General features: G+C 46.0%; 1 protein-coding gene and 1 pseudogene across 2 annotated transcripts in view; one reads left to right on the top strand and one right to left on the bottom strand.

Annotated features, from left to right (window-relative positions):
- Positions 1-22,252, bottom strand: part of KAT6B (lysine acetyltransferase 6B) — a 517,655-nt gene that overhangs the window by 81,513 nt on the left and 413,890 nt on the right. The window lies entirely within an intron of this gene.
- Positions 7,614-8,503, top strand: LOC146867978 (mesencephalic astrocyte-derived neurotrophic factor pseudogene; annotated as a pseudogene).

Below are 22,252 nucleotides of genomic sequence, written 5' to 3'. Positions count from 1 at the left end.
TATAGGATGTACTTGAGCTTCATTGCACCATAGACAGAATCTTTTCCATTTGAGTTTATATGTTTTCACCGTTGAAAGTGCTCTAGCCTTAGCCAAGACTTCTCTGCAATCTAAAGGAATGTCCAAATTTACAGACTCCTAGTGCTCAGGTTCCAAGCCACTAAATGAAGAGATGCAGGATCGGGATGAAAGATTTGGCCGTGTTCCATGGTCAAAAGATTCGGAAGAGGGCCAAGAATGATCGGGTCGTACTGAGACAGGAGCAGTAGTTCTGTGAACCAGATTTGTCAAGGCCACCGGGGGGCTATAAGAATAATGTGACCGGGTTCTTTCCTCATTTTCCGCAGAACCTTGGGGACTAGAGGTATTGGTGGAAAAGCGTAGGCATATATTTTTTACCAGTTCATCAAAAAGGCATTCCTGTATGACTTTGGTTGGGGAAGCCAACTTGCGTAGAACAGGCATTTGCGGTTCAGATATGTTGCGAACAGATCCAGATTTGGGGGACCCCATAGTTGAAAAATGTGACCCAGAATGGGTTGGTGTATTTCCCATTTGTGATTGGTCGTGGATGATCTGCTTAGGGAATCCGCAAGATTGTTCGACGCTCCCGGAACATGAACTGCTGTGAAGACGATGTGATGTTGAATCGCCCAATTCCAAATTTGTTGAGCCTGAAGGGACAACAAGACGAACCTTGTGCCTCCCTGTTTGTTGATGTAGTGCATGCACGTTGTGTTGTCCGTACGGATCAACACCGTGCTTCCTTGAATGATGGTTCGGAAGGCCTTCAGAGCCAGAAAAATGGCCAGTAACTCTAAAAGGTTGATGTGTCTTGTCTTTTGTTGAACGGACCACTTGCCTTTCACGGTCAGTCCTTGTAAGTGGGCGCCCCAACCCTCTAGAGATGCATCGGTCGTGAGGGTGAATAGTGGAGTGTCTGCCACAAACGGACGTCCTGATGAGATATTTTCTTCGTGAGTCCACCATAAAAGAGCTCTTTTTAGTCGATGTGTGACTAAGTCGTTGAAAGTTCCTGAGACTTGAGCCCACTGTTTGTCCAATTCTTCCTGGACAGGTCTCATTTTCAAGCGGCAGTGAGGGACTAGAGGAATGCCCGAGGGCAACATCCCTAGGAAAGATTTCAACTGTCGGACAGAAACAAACTCTTTTAGATGGATAGAAGTCACTAGATTGCGAAGAAGCGGACGCCTTTCGTGCAACACAAAAGCTCTCCCTTGCCTGGTATCTAGAATGGCTCCCAAGAACAGTCTGTTTTGAGCTGGGAGAAACTGAGATTTTCCCATGTTTAATGTGAGGCCCAGAGATTGGAAGAGGGACCTGCATAACAGTTTGTTTGGACGCTAGTTCGAACGACCTTGCCTTCAGTAGGCAGACGTCTAAGTATGGAAAGATTTGCACTCCTTGAAGACAAAGGTAAGCTGCCACCGGTGCAAGGACCTTTGTAAACACTCGGGGAGCAGAACGAAGGCTGAATGGCAGAACTTTAAATTGGAAATCCTTTCCGGCCACTCTGAATCTGAGAAATTTTCTGTGTCTCGGCAGTATAGGAAGATGAAAATAAGCATCTTGAAGATCTAAAGTGGTTATAAACTCTCCTTGGGATAGAAAAGGGAGTACTTCTTGAAGGGACAACATACGAAAAGTTTGTGTCTTGATGTTCTTGTTTAGAGCACGTAGATCCAAAATGGGACGCCATTCTCCCGACTTTTTCTGTATGAGGAAAAACCTTGAATAGAACCCCCTGCCCTTCTGTATTTTTGTCACCACTTCGATCGCGCCCTTTCTCAATAAAATTTTCAGCTGATTCAAAAGTTCTTTAAGGTGAGCAGGAGGGGGACCTCTTGGTGGAGTATTGGGAAGAATCTTTACGAATTCAAATGCATGTCCCCTGCGCACAATATCTAGAACCCATTGATCGGTAGTAATTTGTGACCATTTGGAGTAGAAGTGGGAGATTCGACCTCCAAGTTTTGAAAAAGCGGGAGGATTTGGCGACTGTGTGTGGCGAGTGTCATTGTTTCTTGGAGGAATCCTTTCCTCTATAAGAGGATTTTCCTCTGTATTGCCTGTAGTTGGAAGAATGTTGATGCCTGTATGACTGTTGATTCTGGGAGGAGTAGTGGTTCTGAGTTTGTCTGTACTGATTCGAATTTCCTCGAAAGGAAGAAGAGGAACCACGACCTCTTGCGCCTCAAAAAAGCTGTTTTTTGAATTGTAACGACCCAAGAGCACGAGCAGTGTCTGTGTCCTTTTTAATTGTTTGAAGGGCATCGTCTATATGCTGGCCAAACCGTCGTAAGGCATGTCCAGTATTTTTGTTTGTACCTCCTGACGAAAAGACGTGGCCGTAATCAGCCCTTACGCCGGAGGACTGCTGCACCAGCTAAAAGACGGAAGCCAGTAGAGGATACATCAATGGCGCAATCTATAATTGAGGAAATCCTTTCCCCCTCGTGGAGAATCTTTAAAGCCTCTGGCCTAGATGCCTCAGGGATAAGGTCTATTAGAGATGAAATGTCTGACCACATTTGGCAGTCGTAACTGCCCAGGATCGCCAAAGAATTGGCCGCCCGTACCGTAGTTGCCGCCATAGTAGAAAATGTCTTTCCTATACCATCCAGGCGTCGACCTTCCCGATCTGGTGGTGCAGACTAAGGAGACGATGGGTTTCTGGATCGAAGCTGAGCTGCCTGAGTAATGATGGAATCAGGCTTTGTTTGCGAAATTAAACTAGCAGGAGAATTTGGAGGGGCTTTGTATTTTTTATCTATCCTAGGAAGGATAGCTGGAATGGAGTTAGGAGTCTGCATCAGCTTGAGGCCTTCTTGCCAGATAAAATCGATAATTGGAATACAACTGACCTGCTTTTGAGGTTGATCCTTAAAATCATATAGGAAACAATCCTCCTCCCTGGTGGTCATAGGAAGGTGGAATCTTTTAGCTGCTCTTTCCATGAGCAAATGAAAACCACCAATGTCAACCGGTGGAGAATCCAAAGGAGCTGGATCAGCAGGAGATGGCGTTTGTATTTGATAGTTGTCCCATTCAGAAAGAAAGGAACCGTTATCCAGCTCACCACCTTCTTTGTCACCCTCATCATCCTGCTTCTCGACAACATCTTCTTCTATGATTTGAGGAACTGCAAGATGTTGCACTCTTGTCGCCGACGTAGGTGTGACCACTGTTTCCTTATTTGAAAAAGGTTGCGGAGGTATTTGCGGCGTAGGAGAAGTCTGCACATAACGTGGAAAACGGCAGTTGTAATCATCCAACATATATTGAAGGTTGGAAATAAGACTTAACGGCAGTTGTGCCATAGGAAGAGCTGGGTGTGTGTCACAAGTAGAGAAATCGTCCTCTTGTAAGTAGTCGTCATCATCATCATCATCTGATTCCTGACATTTTATTAAAAGTTCAGAGGGACTGCGAGCAGCCCGAAATCTATCATCCTTTTGAAGTAGAAGGTTGGGTAGTGGGCTTATCTACATGATGTTTCTTCACCACCTTAGGTCTTTGAGAGACCTTCTGAGTCACTTGTTCTCTTCAAGGAGGGAGCAGTTTTGATTGAAGAGACACTCTCCACATCTGAAAGAGGATTTTCTGAAGTCTTCAACTTCTGTAGCCACAGAAGGAGACACCCTTCTCTGTCCTTTAAAGTTTTTTGAGAAAACGTTCTACAAATTTTGCAATCCTTTACCTGATGTTCAGTATATAAGCAATAAATACATTTCTTGTGAGGGTCTTCAGAATTCTGAAGAGGGATTTCTTGGATGTAGACATCACAGAAATAATCTTCTGAGGAGATATGAGAAGAAAAACTGAGCAAGCTCAGGGAGACTCCCTTCATACGACGTGCGGTAGAAAATCTAAGGGCCTGAGCCTCTGGGGAGAGGGTTCTAGAGGGTGCGGACGACTGATTGGCTGGATTTTGGACTAAAACATAATAACAGTAATATGTTATAGATGTGACAAGCTGTCTATCCATAAAAACTCTATGGTTTTACTTTCTTTTATGCCTATTAGGCTTATGTTATTACTACATTGCTATGTTATGTACCGTAGGACTCCCACTTCGACGACGGGGAATATTCAAGCATGTGAATCTATGAAAGACATCCCAATACTGGAGAATATATGTTCAAAAGTTTTTTTTTTATGTGGGTGGGGCAACATGGGGAAAGAAGCAAAGGGGCTGGAAGCAATAGGGCGTGGGTAGGGAGCAGTGATGTAACAAAACTGGAGGGGACCCCTACAAGATATGCTGATGGGGACCCCATCACGTCTCCCCACTTGAATAAATCCAGTAAATATAGGATTGTGGGATGAATTATAGTATAGATATAGATCGCCCAGAGTGAAACCAGCAGACCTAACTTCTATTTATTACATTTTAATTTTGTTTTCAGGTACACAAAACAGAAAAGTAAATATTTTACTGAAAAAAGATTTTAAAAAGTCTAATTTAAAACACATTACATCTTTAACTGTAACATACCACTTGAATATAAATTAATTCTTTACCTAACATAGAAACAAAAAACTAAAAAAATAGATTCCAAGTCTCCCTGCGATTCACTAAGTCATAGGGTTTGCAACAACAAAATGGATTTTTAACATGCACTAAACCCATTTTGCAATTTAGTTAAGCCTTTGTCTCCCCTTTCAGCAATAATTCCCTTACAGCGGCCTAACATTATCATCTGCATAGTAAAAACATGTGCTTGGTCCCCTTCCTCGCATGTCTGCAGACAGTGCTTTGGTATCACAGACTCCCTTGTTATACATGAGAGAAGGATTTTAGTTGGAAACTAAAACTGAAATGCTGCTGAACATTGCTGTTATTCCAGTATGAAAATACAACGTACTTTGTGGAAACAATGAAGGAAAAGGATTTTATGCTATATATGTGTACAAAAATAATCCATTAGACCCTACACAATGATCTCACATTTTTCCATTTCAGGTATGAGTAGTTGATGCACTGCACTCTGGTACTTGTAGTCCTGTCTATATTGGGAAAAGCAAAATAAGAACCAGGTTGCAAAAAAAAAAAAAAAAAAAGATACATCCAACAAGAAGGTTGAGATCTCTGCTTTACAATACTCCAACTTAATAGGTTATTTAGATATTGAATTCACTGAATCTTTTTATTTAAAACAAAGTCAATCTGCTTTGTAGACTACTTTTGTTTTTAAAAAATACACAAAGAGCATGGGAATAATTAAGTAAAGCTGGTCAGTTTCGTTTTTCAATGTTGTGCTTTTAATGGTATATATAGGTCAATTATCTTTTAACATTTGCATGTTGCTTTTAACTTTTGCCAGACACCTTATTCAAAGCATGCCAGAGGGAAACAAGAACTCTGGCATTCTAACCAGATCCTTTAAGAGGAAACATTGGGAAATCACTTGCAATGACTAGCATTTAGTGACCTGGCTGGCATTTATTTTCCCTTATAAACACATACCTTTAGAGTTAAAGAAGAAAACACTTTAAAATGTATTTTCAGCTGCCCTAATGACCCCTGACTGATAACCTAAGTAAACAGAGAGAAAGGATGCTAAAAAAATACAGATTATTTCATATACAATTCTACTTAAGAATCATGTGCAGGCCTTTGCAGAATCTTAAAGAAAGAGCTGGCATTTTTCTCTGGGAAATATGGCAACCCTACCTTTGTCCCTCTCATTTCTGTGCTGCCTCTTCCCCTCTAAGTGGAGCAGTGCTCTATCATGCTCTCCTTCAGGGGGGGGGGGGCACCCACCCACACATGTAAGGTATTTTGTTTCTTTTCAGTACTTTGTCTGTGCAATGCCAGCTCAGAGTATGCTGCACACTGCAGCTGCTTTAGAGAGACATGTTGCACAGATATGCTGAGGAGGGCCACCATCATGTAGAGAAAACTGTCCTGCCCCCCCCCCCCCCCCCCCCCCCCACCGCGGGGCTTTGAGTGTGTTTGTTGCATCACAGGTGGGGGGCAGAAGCAACACTGAGGGCATGGTGGATGGGAAGCAAAACAGAGGGAGGGAGGCAGAAGGGCAAGAGCAATATGAAGCTAGCGGAGAGAAGCACATAGGCGAGAAAGGACTGAGCATGCAAGGTGGAAGAGCACGAGGGAGACAGCTGGAAAATGCATGCACTCTCAGGGAGGGCTAAACAAAAAGAAGAAAAGTAGTGCTTAGAAAGCGAGGTGTGAAAGGACAAGTAATGTGTCCATGCTCCCAGGAAGGGTCCACACGTGTGAAAGGAAAGCTCACACAACCTGACAAATAAGCAGCAAGCAACTGAGTGACAGCAAATGGTAAGCAATGGTGGTGGGGTGGTGGGCGGGGCCTCCAAGTCTACTGTAAGCTAACGATGTGTCTCAACAGCCTGCGCATGTCCAGTAGGCAAGACCTAAAAATAAGAACTGGTCACTTAAATGTTATTGTCCCAAACAGCTGTTTTTGTAGACCACCATTCTCCACATACAGACCGATAATGTTAAAGTCTCCGGTAACCTAGGCGGTCACATTTTTTTCTGGAACTCCACTGTGCCTAGGTAGAAGTGGGATCTATTTGAAAATATTTTTACCAAAAATACGGATGTTAAAAAGTACTGAACTATTTACATTCTTGTCCACAATATGTTTCACTGGATGCGTGAAGGATTGTATAGTCTCTATTCAATTGGTTTGCCTGCTTCCTTTAGTAAAAACAATTGCTTCTAATGAGATATTTCCTTACTGTCCCCTTAACAGCCCTTCTTAATATCCTATTTTTTTCCCCAGTTTTATATAGCGCAAACTTGTCCCGAAGGCATCAGTATCTAAGCGCTATACATAAGCACCAGTTGCATTACACAAGGACACATTCATTTTTTGTAGGTACAGGGAGATTAAGTGATTGGCCCAGAATCACAGGATGTTAGGAGTCATTGCAGAGACTCGAACCCGGTTCCCTAGATCTTTTGAAAGGTTCCCACCCTGTACCCTTTAAAAGTAATTTTTCAAGAGACGATGCATTTTGTTGTTTCCAGCAAAATAATAAATGAAATAAAACATAACGATGGGAAAACAGTGACTATCAAGGCTTTTTTTTGTCGAGATCCGTTTTTCAACATTTTTACAAGGGCACCGCTGGAGTGAAGTGCCCAGTTCATGGCTTTGGTCGTCTGATTGGATCCGTGCGCAGTCAGCACATTTTGAGTTTCCTCCCACTAGTCAAGGCAATCAACAAAAATGTGCCCCTTACCTACCTTTCGTTATGGGAAAGGAGAGCCTCTCCTTAATGACTCTTCTAGAAAATGGACTATAAAAAAATCTCTACTATAAACTGACACGGTGGGAGCATAACTATTTCAGCTCTTCCTATGTTAACACAGTAATAAGTATTACAACTACTTCCTTCTGAACTCATTCTTAGACCAATATGACAGGCTATCAAATTAGGACTACTAGCTTAACTTCTGAACATGTAATCCTAAATTATCATGGCTTAATACCACTTGACAAAACATTTGACCCAAAATATAAATGTGTAACGTAACATTATGTAAAAACAGAACATTCACATAAAATGACTGCAGTGCACTTCGAAACCAGAGCAACGACATTCAGCGGCGTGATGAGCGCGCTAAGGATCGGGGTCCTCCTGTCCGCTCTGGTATTGCTAGTTCATGTGCCAAGAGCAACTCTGACGCTGCGTCAGGGAGATTGTGAAGTATGCATCTCCTTCCTATCGAGATTTTATAAGTCCCTGCAAGACAGTAATGTAGAGTTCACTTCAGCCGCTGTTGAAAAGGAGCTGCTGAAAACCTGCAATGAAGCTAAGTGGAAAGAAAACAGATTTTGCTATTATATTTGTGCCACCAGCGATGCAGCCACTAAAATCACCAACGAGGTGTCTAAGCCCCTGAGTCATCATATCCAAGCTGGAAAAAATCTGTGAGAAGCTAAAGAAAAAGGACGGCCAGATCTGTGAATTAAAATATGATAAGCAAATCGACCTGAGCACTGTATATCTGAAGAAGCTAAAAGTGAAAAATCTGAAGAAGATCCTGGATGACTGGGTTGAAACGTGTAAAGGTTGCGCAGAGAAATCGGACTACATCCGCAAAATAATTTAACTGATGCCAAAATATGCTCCAAATGCTACCATCGCACGGACTGACCTGTAACACGTGGGGCTGCCTTCACCCTGGTGGGGCTTCAGGCACATTGCATCGGACCTTTGCAGTGTTGTCACCATCTCACACGACTCAATGCGAGGCAAAATATGGACATGGTTTGTTCTGTATTTTAGTTGGCGTTCTCAGCCTGCGTCTGTTTTTCGTTGTAACTTATATTTAAGAGGACCATGGACCACATCCAAACGTATTCCTGAGAGCTGCACTTTTCTTCTGCTATTACTCCAATGGTTAACAACTTTATGCCTCTCATGTCTTTACAGTTTGTGTGTACATTAAGGGATTTTTTTTTCTATTCAAAAGATTAAAGACTGTAGTGCACTGTCCTAAATTCAGGTTCTCTCCCCTAATCACATCTTGATTTCTGCAATTGAAGGTCATCCTTGTACTGCAGATACAACTCATCTGTGTACAGCACCCTCATGTAAGAGATTGGTGCATTATAATGCCCTCTGTAAGGGGGTGCTCCATAGTGGTAGGGTCCATCTATGTAACATCTAAAATAAAGTTAAAAGCACAAGTGTCTTGCAGTGTAGGAACACAGCACAGGTTGTGTACATCATAATGCAGAAAGGGCATTTAACGGAACAGGGGTGCAGCAAACATGGAATTAATGATGGGCAGCTCTTTCCCAGGGTGAAAAAAAGTACTGAGACAGCCAATAGGTCAGGTGTTAGCTACCATCCTTTTGGCTTGGTCAACGCTTGCTCGGTTAGATCACGATTTTTGTAAAGCGATACTGTAGGGGGGGGGGGGGGGGGGGGACTGCCAGCCCTCCCAATATAAAAAAAAAACGCATTTGCTAAATGCAGGAACATTTTTGGAGACACAAAGCGCACATTGGCCTTCCAGTCCCTGGCACTTAAAGGAACTACCATGAGATTGGGCGTGCTCTTGGTGAAAGAGAAAAATGCTATCACTCACAGTGAAGTTAGCAAATGGCTGAAGTTGGCTAACTCGGTGCCCTATGATGTATGCTGTAGCAAGGAAGAAAAACGTGGAAGGAGCGGGTCAACAGACAGATGACAAGGAAGATGTGACAGCGTCAAACTGCAGCTGCCCCAGGGAGCCCTTCGTTGGCGGATATAATGCAGGCCATATCTTCATCAAGGGAGGCCCTTGAGACAAAAATCGATGCCATAGGGGTGGTCCTCACCCTACTCAAGGATGACCATAGGAAACTAAAGGAGCGAGTGAAAGTTAACGAGAAAACACTAGAGGAAGTCCTGGACGCAATAGCCACCTTGCAGCGCTACTTGAAGCTGGTAGAGCACAAAGTTCGGATTTTGGAGGCGAGAGCGGAGGACAGTGAAGGGCGCTCTCGCAGGAACAACCTCCGCATAGTGGGAGTTCTAGAACGGGCGGAAGGGGAGGGCGCTGTTCGATATATGGAAGTGTGGCTCAAGACAGAGGTCGCCCCAGAAGGACTCTCTCCGTTCTTTGCCCTTGAGAGGGCTCATAGGGTCCCGGCCAGGCCTCCCAAACCGGGAGCACCCCAGAGACCGATGGTGGTGAGGCTGCTGCACTACAGAGACAAAGACCATATCCTGCAGCAGGCCCGGGGAAAGCAACCTCTCCAAATTGAGAACTTCAAAGTAATGATATTCCCGGACTTCACCAGAGCGGTCCAGAGGCAACGCGCTTCCTTTCTTACTCTCAAACGAAAACTACGCTAACTTCCCATACCGTATGCCATGCTCTTCCCGGCACGCTTGAGGGTAGTAGACGACGCTAGAACACTTCACCACCCGCAAGAGGCATGGCAGTGGCTAGAGATGCGCCAGGTGCGATCCTGGTGGAATTCTGCAATGAGCAACACGGGGAGGGGATCTCCTGGGCATACGGGCTCGCCAATGGCCCTTTCCGTCACCAGATCGCCCACTTCGAGAGGGACAGAGCAGTGTAAGCAGTTGCAGAGATTTGTCGGGGAAGGCCAACCCGAATTCGGCATCCACTCGACGTGAATTGGGTGGATCTGAGAACTCTTCACCTGGAAGCACAAATGGGGGACTCTGAATCTGAACTGCCGGAGGTCACTCCGCAGACAGCCGATCTTCTCGGGTGAGCTGTGCGTCATCGGATGAGTATGGTTCCTGGCGAGTTTGTATCACTTGTTCTTCACCACAGTGTTTGGGGTCCCAGAGGCCCATAACGTTGCCGGGGCTTCAACTTGGGAGAGACAGGCCTGTGCAGGCAGTTGCAGAGATGAGCCGAGATGAGGCTAGCCCGATCTCCACTGCTGCTATCCTTGGCATGGGCAGACTTGAGACTTCTCCGATCAGCAGCACAAATGGGGACACTGAGCCTAAACTTCCAGAGGTTACACCGCAGACGACAGATCTACTCATGCGAGATGGGTGCATGAAGTTGGGTGAGCAAAGACTAACCTGGCGCCAGGAACTGGCTTTTGAGAGTGGAGAACTCCAGAGGAGGAAGGACGATGGCACCAGACAAGCTGTAGTTGGGGGCTCCCTTGTTTTGATACGAGTGTGTGGGGGGGGCGGGCTTTGGGTCCTACTGGGTCAGCACACGCCTCACCACGTTTAGTGATCAGTTGATAGTTGCACTAGTTTGGATGGGAGCTTGTTCCATTGTACCTGTCCTGGGGAGTGGGAGTTGGGGAGTTCAAGGGGGTGACGGGGTTCTTATTGGGGTTGGGCATGCCGCTGGGGGGCTCAGGATGGGAAGACGCTGAAGAAAGTGCCATGGGATCCACCGTAGGTATTAAATGTATGACCTGGAACATCAGGGGAATGCACACTATGTCACGTCGCCATAGCATACACGCTTACCTTATGAGGAGAGGGGTGCAGGTCGCACTACTACAGGAGGCGCACCTCACGAAACAAGAGGGGGTGGCTCTGCAGCGCAGATGGCAGGGGCAGGTGTTCTGCACAGCTTATTCAGCCTTTGCAAGGGGCACTTTGATTTGGATTCGTGCGGGGTCCCATTTCAGAGTACTGGACAGCTGGTTGATCTTGACGGAAGGTACGTGGTGGTTGCGGGGCGACTTGATGGTAGGGACATTTTGTTGGGCAGCATCTATGCCCCCAACATAGATCAAGCTGCATTTTTTGCGCATCTCTCGGGGCAGCTGGCGACCATGCTGACTGGGTCAGTATTGCTGGGGAGAGACTTCAACTGTACTGCGGACGTGGACCTAGACCGCTCGCATCCCCCTCTTCTGGATGCCACAGCGACCAGGCTGGCGGTAACGAGACGGGCGTGGCAGCAGCAGTGGGGACTGACAGACACTTGGAGGGCTTCTCACCCAGGGGATAGGAACTACTCTTATTTCTCTTTGTTGCATGACTTGCATGTTCGCCTAGATTGAATCCTTTGTTTGCCTGACGTACATGGCGGGATCGTCCACAGTGAATACTTAGCTAGAACGATATCAGATCACAATCTGCTGTTGGTGTCGCTTAATTGGTTACGGGGTCGTCCCGCTATTCCCACTTGGAGGCTACAGCCAGAGGCATTAGAGGATCCAGTGTTTCGGGACACAATCGACGCAGCAATAGAGGACTATTTCAGGGTCAACCCTGGGTCGGCGGCGAGTCCACTTGTAGAAAGGGATGCCTTTAAGGCAGTGATCAGGGGGCGCTGCATAGGGGAAGTGGTGGGAGTGCGGAAGGTACTGTTGCAGAAGGTCCAAAGTGCAGAGCATAATCTTAGGGAGGTAGAGAAAGAGACCGGACCGACGTGATAAGCAGGATGATCTAACAGATCGCGAGGCTCTGGCGGTACAAATAGAATGACTGCGCTGCTTTGACTACAAGGCCTCCACTGCTCGGGCGCATGCCGACCGGGACAAATCTGGAGCACTACTGGCATGGCTGGCCAATCCAGCGATGAGGGGGGACGTCGATAGTGGAGCTGAGGGACCTAGGCTGTGACACATTGTATACTCAGTGTGCCATTAATGAGCAATTTCTGCAGTACAACACAGGGCTCTACTAGAGTAAGCTTGCCCCAGGGCTTAACGAAAATGGGGATTTCCTGACAGCTGTGGACCTCCCCAAGCTTGAGGATGAGGCGACGGAGGCACTTGGCAGGGATATTGAGGTGGGGAAGTCCATAGAGCCATCTAGCACATGGCTAGGAACAAGACGCCGGGGACCGATGGGCTTCCAGTGGAATTTTATTCTGCATACGCAGACGCTCTGGCTCCGCGCTTGGTGACCCTATATAATCGTGCGAGACAGGAGGGTTTCCTCCCGGCATCTACGCGAGAGGCAACAATTGTCCACCTACTGAAACCGGGGAAACAAATGGGATCGGACCTCCTATAGGCCACTGGCCATGCTAAACTTGGACTACAAGATACTGAGCCGTGTGTTGGCTAGTAGATTGCTGACTTGTATGTAGACCTTAATTCACGTGGACCAGGCCAGATTTATTCCGTCTCAGAACACAGCGATGAATGTCCGGAAACTTCTGCGCATTCTAGGGGCAGACACTTTTTGCAAGGAGGATGCCTGTATTTTCACGGTCAAAATTGAGAAGGCGTTTGATAGCTTAGAATAGCCGTATCTTTTTAATGTCCTGAGGGCGTTTGGTTTAGGGGCCGATTTGTGCAGTGGACGGCGATCTTGTACAATAATTCCACTGCCAGGGTCAGGACGGGGTGGATTGATTTCTCCTACCTGTCAGGTGGAAAGGGGTACAAGGCAGGGGTGCCCCCTGTTATTTGCCCTGGCAATGGAGCCCATGGCCGTCCATGCCAGGACGGGTAGACACTATCAGTTACCCGTGGCCTTCCAGCCAGACGATGCCAACACTCTCACCGTTCGCAAATCAGGGGGAATCGTTCTATCTCTCACAGGTAACCGTAACAGCACCTGAGAAAGCTGGGCCAAACTTGGGTCCTGACCACCCAAATCCTCAGCATCCCGGATTCACCTAGCCACCCACTTCGTAAACCACTGGAGCTGCGCTGTGTGATAGTAGGCCTCAAGTTCCGGCAGAGCAAAGCCCCCTTCCGCCCTAGGCCTCTGCATAGTGACAAGTGCCATTCTCCGCCTCCCGCTGCCCCATAAAAACCCTGTGAGCAAGGTGTTGATCTGCACAAAGATCCTGCGCGGTATCCAGATGGGAAGTGTCCCGGTAAGGTAACCATCTTCACAAGTGCAACGCTACCTGCCACAGACAGTGGGAGTGTTCCCCAGAATTCAAAGCAGCTCTTAACGCTGCGCACCGCCTGTCGTATATTACCCTCCAGGAGATCCGCGGGGTGGTGGTAGATCCGGGTCCCCAAATACGGCAAGCATACCAATTCTGCCAGGACTGGCAGGGAACAGGCATGATTTGGTCCAGTTGATGCGGAGCCCTACAATCCTCCCCTGTGTGGCTAACAAATCCTTAGCTCCCCGAAGCGCATCGCCAGAGTTGGCCAAGATCAAAAGAAGATCATCTGCATAAAGCGCTATATGCTGTACCTAGGCCTCCACTAGCAACCGAATCCCATACGCGCCTGAGATTCCACTGCGGGTGTGTGAAGCACTGCCTCATGGGGCAATTGGACGCAAGTTGCACCAATGGGAAGACACAGGGGTCATCAATATCGGGGACTTATTTGAGGATGGTAGCCTCCTCCCCTTTGATGACCTATCGGAGCGCCATAATCTCCCAAGAGGAGACTTTCTCTTCCATGCGGCTTTGACGGCAGCCATTAGAAAACATTGGCGAGAAGGGTTGGTGAAACCCAAGCTGTTCCTGGCATGTCAGTACGTAGCGATGGCAGCGGGGACTATTAAGGCTGTTACATGTCTCTATAGGCGGATCTTGCATGACTTGCGGAAACCTCTGGTAGCTTTACGCCTTAAATGGGAGGCAGACTTGGGGGAGAAACCATGGGGAGAGATCCTAGAACTGGGTTGCAAGAGCACTAAGAATGCGCGCTTTCAATTAATTCACATATGTATTACACAGGGCCTACCTAACACCTGGGAAAATTAACGAGTACTTTGGGGTATCGTCCACCTGCCCAAGATGTAACCTGGAGGGGGCAGGATTCCTACATGTTTTGGGAGTGCCCACACCTGGGAGACTACTGGAGAGGGGTGATGACTGGACTGACCATTGTGACGGAGAGAGAAATAGCATTGACACCTGGCTGTTGCCTGTTGCATTGGTTCCCGCATACTGCTAAGACAAACGTAACTAGTAAATTTATCGACTTGGGGTTAGTATTGGCAAAAAGGGAGCTTACTAGTCAAAGGAAATCAAAGAATGCCCCCAACCTGCTGAAATGGAATAGGGAACTAATGAAATGGGCGGAGAGTGAGGGGACCTGCAGATTACGGATGGCTATGCGCACTGGAAATGAAAAGTCGATAGAAATGGCGCGTGCATAGGTGGCACTGGTGGACTTGGTGAAGCACCCGCCTGGGGACGCAGAGGACCTGCTGGGGGAGTTGGGCGCAGCACCGGATGACTGAATCCAGCGATTTCTTGCAGCCTTCAGCATAGGGTGGGGCCTGGGAAGGATAGTTGGGGGCTCCCTTCCACTCTTCACGATATTGACCCCTGGGGTTCGGGACGTAGAGGGCATGGAACACGGTGGATGCCCTAGGTGGCCATCAACGGACATTTTTGTTGAGGCAGCAGCATGCCTGGGGGGGGGGGGGGGAATTCATTTTCCCTTTTATTTTAGGGAGTTGGGGTGAAGGGGAGGGGGGGCAGAGGGTGGCATTCGCATGAGGAATCCTGCTGGGATGATCACCCTGAGAGGGTGCTTTGGGATATTCACATAAGGCTCGATGTGGGGAGGGGAGGTGGACTGGCGGGTGGCCATTCCTGATGGAAGGAGAAGGACCTTATGACAATGAGCAGGGGGCTGGAATACCTACATCGGACTTTAATTGCCCTGCTTGCTCCTTTATTGCGCCCTCTGGGCTGTTTTTCTTATGATGTCACCTTGAAAAACCAATAACAATCGGTTTACAAAAAAAAAAAAAAAAAAAAAGTTACAATGGTCAGCAAGCTCCATATCCAGGAGAATCACAATGAAGTGCCGTCATGAATAGAGTTCTAGTTTATGCTCCCAGTGATTTACCCCAGTGAACCAAATAAGGACTGGTGAACCGAGAAGGAAAGATCCTAATTCCCAGACAGTATCATCTGACTTGGTGACAAAGGGCTCCCATGAATCATTTTGTAGACCTGTTGAATAGTCTACAAATCAGTGATGATCGGTCTCCCATCACAGAGGGTAGAAAAACAAACTTCTCTGGGTTGGGGAAAGAAATACAAGATAACAAGTTAATGTCGGTCTGGGTATATGAAGTACAGAAAAAGGAAAATCCTGGAGCCAAGCCTTCCCTTGCTATGACCCCAGAATAAAAAAAAAAACACCACCATCAAGCTTTGCATACCCAGTCCTGACAAGATCTTAAGAACCATGTATTCATGCAACACCTTCCAAACCAACTGAGCAGCAAACAAGACCACTTACCTGATTAGCCTGACTTCAAATAGCTTTTCAACCCCATGTGATATGCGCCTCACATTGTTGTGCCAAGAAGCAACACATATGAAAAGCCTTAAAAGTAAATGAATCGCACAAAGCAGCTTCTCTTTAGGCACACAGTAATACTGGCGCTTGGCTGGCGGTGTGCGTGGACTGGCGCTTGGCTGGCGGTGTGGGTGGACTGGCGCTTGTTTGGCGGTGTGCGTGGACTGGCGCTTGGCTGGCGGTGTGCGTGGACTGGCGCTTGGCTGGCGGTGTGCGTGGACTGGCGCTTGGCTGGCGGTGTGCGTGGGCTGGCACTTGGCTGGCGGGGAGTGGGCTGGCACTTGGCTGGCGGGGAGTGGGCTGGCACTTGGCTGGCGGGGAGTGGGCTGGCACTTGGCTGGCGGGGAGTGGGCTGGCACTTGGCTGGCGGGGAGTGGGCTGGCACTTGGCTGGCGGGGAGTGGGCTGGCACTTGGCTGGCGGGGAGTGGGCTGGCACTTGGCTGGCGGGGAGTGGGCTGGCACTTGGCTGGCGGGGAGTGGGCTGGCACTTGGCTGGCGGGGAGTGGGCTGGCACTTGGCTGGCGGGGAGTGGGCTGGCACTTGGCTGGCGGGGAGTGGGCTGGCGGGGAGTGGGCTGGCACTTGGCTGGCGGGGAGTGGGCTGGCACTTGGCTGGCGGTGTGGAAGTAGTGACTAGCTGCTGGTCACTACACACACTGTTAGCCAAACGCCACTCCACGCAATCTGTGAGCTGGTGTGGTTGCTGTGTCAAGAATGTGAGCGTGTGAAAGTGATGGGACCTTGAATGGCGCTGTCTGCTGGTGTGAGTGTTGTAATGTGTTGGGCCCACGGCTGGCGGTGTGAATGGTTTTGTATGTGTCACACGTATGAAAGGTGTATGAATGGCCTGTAAAGAGGTTGGTGCCTTGTCGTGGCTTTACAGCTCACGAGCTGTGAGTCAATGGTTCAGTTTCTCATACTTTCAATTATGAACAGTGCATTTCTTTTTTGTGAAATCATTGGTTAATACAAGTATATATACTGAACCATCGCTCACCCTCGTGCCAAATCCAACCAGTATGTATGTGTGCTTCAGGAATAGATGGTTGTATAGAAAAATAATTCTATTCTGTTTTTGTCAAACAGGGTGTACCTGGTCCCTTTTTGTGAATTTTGTAATGTGTTGGTTTTGTGTCTGGTGGTGTGAACGGTGTTGTGTGCATCATGTATGAAAGGTGTATGAATGGCCTGTAAAGCGGTTGGTGCCTTGACGTCGCTTTACAGCTCACGAGCTGCGAGTCATTGGTTCAGTTTTTTGTCCTCTCAATTATTGACAGTGCATTTCATTTTTGTGAAATCTCTGGTTAACAAAATCTTATATACTGAACCATCACTCGCCCTCGTGCCAAATCCAACTAGTATGTGTGTGTGCTTGAGGAATAGATGGCTGCGCAGTAATCTTTGTCTGTTTTGTCTCTCTGCCAAGCTGTACATTTCATTTAAGAATAACCTAACAACTGTAGTTTTTGTTGTAAACTAAACACCCATGGGAGTGCATGGTGAGGTCTCTCTTGTGGATCCCAACAAGTTATCTTACCCACAATGTCCTGCAAACCTCAAAATGTGACTGACATTTTCCTTGCATTATTTTGCCCAAATTTTCACGCGGCGGAAAGTAACAACAAATTTCCAACCCCCCTGCATTTCTCCAAGTATCCCAATAGAAATGGTACCTCACTTTTTTGGGTGGGTCAAGTACCCGCGGCAGGGAAGGGCCCAAAACCTATTGATATGACATCAAAATTACCTATCACAAACCCAACCTGGTTTTCAAGGGGGGTCCCATGAGTTTTTGGTCAGGGGCTCGGCAGCCATCTAGGGAAACCTACTAAACCCACACATTTCTGAAAACTAGACACCCGTCAGCTTCCAGGGAGGTATGGCTTGCGTGGATCCCCCAACGTTTCCTTACCCAGAATCCCCTGCAAACCTCAATTTTAGCTGAAAAAAAAATCACTTTTTTCACACATTTTTGGTGTGGGAAAGCTGTGGCATCACTGGGCTCACACAAATTTCCCACCACCCAGCGTTCCCCCAGGTCTCCCGATAAAAATGGTGCCTCAATTGTGTAGGAAGCCCAAGTACCCACGACAGGCAAGGGCCCAAAACATTTTTTGATAGGCAATTTTGATGTTGCCTCACTACGTTTTGTGGAAATCACTTTTTCCACACATTTCCACAAAACGTAGTGAGGCAACATCAAAATTGCCTATCAAAAAATGTTTTGGGCCCTTGCCTGTCGTGGGCACCATTTTTATCGGGAGACCTGGGGGAACGCTGGGTGGTGGGAAATTTGGTGGGAAAATGTGTGAAAAAAGTGATTTTTTTCAGCTAAAATTGAGATTTGCAGGGGATTCTGGGTAAGGAAACGTTGGGGGATCCACGCAAGCCATACCTCTCTGGAAGCTGACGTTTGTCTAGTTTCCAAAAATGTATAGGTTTGGTAGGTATCCCAAGGTGCCGGCAGAGCTATGGTTAAAAAACTACAGCTAAGCACTTTGCCAAAAAAGGGTCATTTTTCACTGCGAAATTGGGGTGTGTCCATGTTGCATTTTGTGCCGTTTCCTGTTGCGGGCACTAGGCCGACTCACACAAGTGAGGTACCATTTTTCTCGTAAGACTTTGGGGAACGCGGGGTGGGTGGAAATTTGTGGATCCACGCAGATTCCAGAACTTTCCACCGCAGAAATGTGGGGAAAATGTATTTTTTTTGGCAATTTTTTTGGTTTGCTAGGGATTCTTGGTAACAGAACATGGTGGGAGCAGTCAAGTCACCCCATCCTGGATTCTCCTGGGTGTCTAGTTTTCAAAATTGTATAGTTTTGCTAGGTTTCCCTAGGTGCCGGCAGAGCTAGTGTTTAAAAACTACAGCTAGACACTTCGCAAAAAAAGTGTAATTTTTCATTGTGAAAATGTGGTGTGTTCACGTTGAGTTTTGAGCCATTTCCTATCGTGGGCACTACGCCTACCCACACAAGTGAGGTACCATTTTTATCGGGAGACTTAGGGTAGTTCAGATTTGTAAAGCAACTATTATTACCTATTGATTTTTGATGCATTTCTCCCTTCCAAATGAGACATTGTGTAAAAAAAAAAAAAGTCATTTGGAAAAATGACCAATAATTCTCATGCTAGTACGAGTATTCCCAATTTCGAAAATGTACAAATATGAACTTTTTCTAAACTCTATAATTTGTTCCCATTTCAGAAATACATAGGTGTCTTTCATACAGATTTTTCCATGTATACATTTTCCCACAATAATTGCTATATACCCGGAACATAATAAAAAACCACTACAAATTGCTGCTCAGTTTTTTACTCTGGGTTCGTTGGGTTCTTGGTGAACCTACAAGTCCTATATAGCCCCACAACCAGGAAGGTCCAGCGGATGTAACGGTGTATTGCTTTCAAAGAGCTGTCATAATTAGAAGTTGTTACAGGTGAAAACGTTGACACAAGACTTTTTTTCAACTAATTTTTTATTTTTCCTATATTTAACTGTTAGTTTCTATAAAGAAACCTTGATGGATCTACACAAATGACCCCTTGCTGAATTCAGAATGTTGCGTACTTTTCCAAAATGTATAGCTTTCCCGGATCCATTATTGCCTTCACACCCATTTCTACCATTAACTGGAAGGAGGTTGAAAGCACAAAAAATAGCAAAAATAGGCTATGTCCCAGAAAAATGCCAAAACTGTGTAAAAAATGTTGGTTTTCTGACACAATTCTGTCATTCCCTAAAAGCTGGAGAAATGGTGATTTCAGCCCCACAAACCCTTTTTTGATACCATTTGCAGAGCAAAACCCAGACGCTTTCATTTGCAGCCCGTTTTCCTATTTTTCACTAAACAAAACAAAATGTTTCTGTATTTTGGCTAATTTCTGGCAACCCTCCAGGGGAATCCACAAACCCTGGGTACATTTAGAATCCCCATGATGTTGGAAGAAAAGGACGCAAATTTGGCGTGGATACCTAATGTGGTCAAAAGGTTACAGGGGCCTAAGCGCGTACTACCCCAAATAGCCCAAAAAAGGCTTAACGGGGGGCGGGTGGATTTGGGCAGAAGGCCTAGCTGCGAAGGGGTTAGGTCTTTCCTTTTAGATTTACCTTAAGATTTGGAGCATGACAAATACCAGCCTCCGGGAAAGAACTTTGGATGTGAACCGCAACTTGAAGCAGCCTATTCTTGGTGATGTAGTTTCGCCCCGCGTTTCCGGGTGGTCTTCAGGTTCATTGGTGCAGGCCTTGGAGTCGCGGCTCGGCCCCAGGCACCTCAAGCATACCTGGTGGGTATCAGTCATAGACACCTCTGTGCGATAGTCTTGATAAGGCTTGAAGCCTGTAGTTTTTTGGAAGGGGTAGGGGGGGAGGGGGGGGGGGTTGGTGACATCCCTTGCACACTGGAAACATTCTGAGGTACAAGTCTCAGAGACGAGGAAGGAAGCTTCGGATCCGCATCGGATGGCATGGAAAGAAAGGGACAGAAGTATATCTGTTAATGATGCTTTACACTGTTGGCAAGTCCCCTCGGGTAGCACAGAAGACCTGTGCCAGCTTATCAGTTAACTTTGCAGGAGGCCTTTATGAATTGTACACTTAATAGTTTATCCTTTTCAACCAACTGTACTAAAGCCAAAATCGCTGTCCTTTACAGTGACTACTTCTCCAATCTATCCTGGTAACATGGTCTGCTTCTTGCACTGTATCAAGACTAGTTGCACTGCCAAACAACCAACCAATATGGATTATATTTTAATCAATTACATGATCTTTCTAACGATTGAAACGGTCCTCTATTTTAGCTGTACCAAATATTTTACACAATCAGTTTAAATTAAACTATTATTTTTAAACAAGATGTACACTTTAAGAGGGTTTCAGAACCGTAAACAAATACAGCTTCATTTTCCTACGTTTATTATTTTATTTCAGGTCCTTGAAATAGAACTTTTAAGTCATAACATGGTAACAAAACGCTGTATAGGAGGAGCAAAAACAAGCAATATGCCACATCTGAAAGCCGTTGCATAAGTGAAATGTAACTTTCGAAATTATCATAATATGAAAGCAGCATGAATGCAGTGATAACAAGATTGAAGTTGCAATTAAGTGTGCGTTGAGCCAGTAGCCTTTCACTAAAGACTACAGTCAATGCTCCGTGAAATTAATATATTTTCTGATCACATAGCTAAACCAATGACTGCATAATCTAAACTGGGAGGAAAGGAAGGCAGCTAAGACATGAAATTCAGACCCAATGAACATGGTTTAGCATGACCGCCAAATACCTTAATGTCCTCAGAAGCATCTTTTAAGTCCCAGGCTTTTTTTTAACAAGCTAATGCTTCCTAAGGGTTACAGTCTGAAGTCACTACAACAGAACTTAAGTTCCATTTTACTCTGGTTTGTAAACAAAGCAAGCCTAGGAATGAGGTGTCTGTGCCTTAAGAGATATGGCTATCTGACAACAACTTGGAATCAAGGAAGTGCCTCTAAACTGTCATCATAAGGTTGAAGTGATGTACCCTAACAGAGTGTATAGCACCAGCTATGCAAGGCCACCTGCTGCGCTCTGTATCAGAGAGGCCTGATTTCTTACATACGCAGACCCAATCCGAGTATATTATCGAGCGTAAGTATTCAATTGATCCTTCAAACAGACAATCAGGGAAGTGTCGAGGGATAGTTTAAGCACTCCATTATCCTTCCCACATCTTAGTTTACACTAAAGTTTTAAAATTATTAACCCAAATATTTGATTTAGACAAGCAAAAACAAAACACAGCCTCTGAACACTAAAAAAATAAAATAGTTGCAAGACTAGCCTCTATTTCTAGGTATATCGCTCACTAAACTCTACAAAAAAAGAAAAACGTCTTGATCTGGGCTAATCCAAGAAGTGATAATGGTGTTGTTAATCTTGCCAATCAGATATATAGTCATCCAGGGGACAGGGTTTCAATTTTCTCTGGCAAATACTCAAAGATGTACACTATAATTTTCAGCTATACACATCAATACAATGGATGTACTAGACCGACCTGGTCATTTCCTTAAGTAAGCGATTATGCAACTGTACAGTATACAGCGGATAAGATCTACATGGTGAGTATCTGAAAAGTAAGCCACTCTCCGTCACTGATGCATTTTAGTTTGGGATTTAAGATCTGAATGCTGCTACGCCAGTTTCATGCACCTTCTCCCACTTTTCCTGAATGTATCTCTTGTTCTACTATTCTTCACCTGTACAATTGTGAGGTCCACGTCTAATTTTACACTGAGTGGTTTTCATTAATTCTCAAAAATCTATTGAACATGGTCATTATAACCAGTGCCACCCAGGCATAGCTCCACAATCCAGAGCTATATATTATGTTTAACTGATATAGCTATGCTACGCAATGTCCTTTGCTTTACAAGCTATGTTATCACCATACCACTATACATCCAAAATCAATGTTGCTACACCTAGAAGCAATGTAGTGTGTGCCACATTCAAAATTAAACATACCAAACATGATGCACGATTTTGACA

The sequence above is a fragment of the Triturus cristatus genome, chromosome 1_2, assembly GCF_964204655.1.
Source record: "Triturus cristatus chromosome 1_2, aTriCri1.1, whole genome shotgun sequence".
Classification (NCBI taxonomy): Eukaryota; Metazoa; Chordata; class Amphibia; order Caudata; family Salamandridae; genus Triturus; species Triturus cristatus.
Note: the sequence above shows the minus strand (reverse complement) of the source record. Positions and strands in the feature narration are given on the sequence as shown.